Source organism: Elephantulus edwardii, unplaced genomic scaffold, assembly GCF_000299155.1.
Source record: "Elephantulus edwardii isolate Elephantulus edwardi_28Jun2011 unplaced genomic scaffold, EleEdw1.0 scaffold00034, whole genome shotgun sequence".
Classification (NCBI taxonomy): domain Eukaryota; kingdom Metazoa; phylum Chordata; class Mammalia; order Macroscelidea; family Macroscelididae; genus Elephantulus; species Elephantulus edwardii.
This window is the reverse complement of record NW_006399784.1, coordinates 7,394,609-7,396,153: the sequence shown is the minus strand read 5'-3', so window position 1 is coordinate 7,396,153 and position 1,545 is coordinate 7,394,609.

Here is a 1,545-nt window from a genome sequence, read left to right as displayed (position 1 = left end):
AAAAAAAATAAAAAAATAAAATAAATTCTTAGCTTAAGGCAAACACAAATGCCCTGGGTAAAGTCTTATCTGTCCTTGCAAAGTAAAGAATTAACTAGTGTCTATGTGACACAAAAAGAGTAAAGGCGGGTAAAGTAGCCAGCCTGTCATGACTGATACCCTGACCCAATCTCCCCATCCAGACAGTGGCACCCAGGAAAGTCATAAAAGCAATTGTGAAGGGAGACTTGGGGCTTTTTCCCTCGCCACCTTCCTACTGAGGGAGAAAGTCTCCACATGTGGGATTTAATAAATGTTCTTGAATTTTCATTCATGTGACTGGATATCCTTTGAGAGGCATTTCGTGGGCAGAACATCTTTAGAGTAAATAAATGGGCTAGAGAAAACATTCAAACTTGCCTGTGTTGTACTTCCAGATTATAGGGAGAGGGAAAGTATTCCTTTTTTAAAATTTTTATTTTATTATTTTGTGTGTGTGTACCGTCAAATTGGATCTGACTGGTACAGGAGGAGATGGCCCCTCCTTCTCTGGCACAGCATCTGGTGGATTCAAACCACATATCTCTGGGATTGCAGTGCAGCTTCTTGCCATTAGGCCACCAGAGTTTCCCTGGAAAGTATTCTTAAAAAGCTATCTGATCTTACAATATTTTGAACTTACTTTCCTTTATCTCCATCCTCACGTCCATCGTACATTGAAGACCATTTTCAGTGATGTTAAAAAAGGACAATATCAACATTGAATAATCCTGTTATTTTAATATGCAGCTACATTTTACATATGTTGTTGTTGTATTGTTAAGTGCTGTCCAGTTGCAGATGACTCACAGTGATACTGTGAATGAAAGTCCTGGGCACCTCCTGTGTAACTTTCATCCTTTCTCTAGGTTCAAAGGGTTTCAAGAGACAAGTTATTGGGGAGGTGGATGTCACTTCTGCTTCCAAGCTTATTTTAATTGGGGAGCTTCACAAAACACTGTCCGCCATGGGTAACCATTCTCACATTTGACTCATCAGTGTCACAGTGTTCAGCTTCACAACAACCATGAGTTACCTCTGTACAGCAAGTGGACATACCAGGGTTACATGACCTATATAAGACAATTTGAAGGACATTCTTCTAAGTGCTGCAGCATTCTTCTGTGAACATGTTGTATTGAGGGTTACCTGGGGTTGATGTGATGCTGAAACTTGAGCCATTGGGGTATCAAATGCCAAAATGGAATGGTTACCCATGGTGGACAGTATTGGATGGAGCTTTCAGTTTAATATAGGTTTGGAAGCAGAAGTGACATCCACTTCGTAAACAACATGCCTCTGGAAACTATGAACTTTGTAATATGATGATAGTTATAGAAAAGCTTCAAGCCTTTTTTCTCTTTGGGTCACTATAAGTTGTTCTCAATTTGACAGCAATCAAAAATAACAATATATAGAGAGATACCATTTGACTCAGCAATTCCACTACTGGGAATAGACCCTAAAAGAGACCATAAATGGCATCCAAGGAGATATATGCACACCCATGTTTATTGCGGCTTTGTT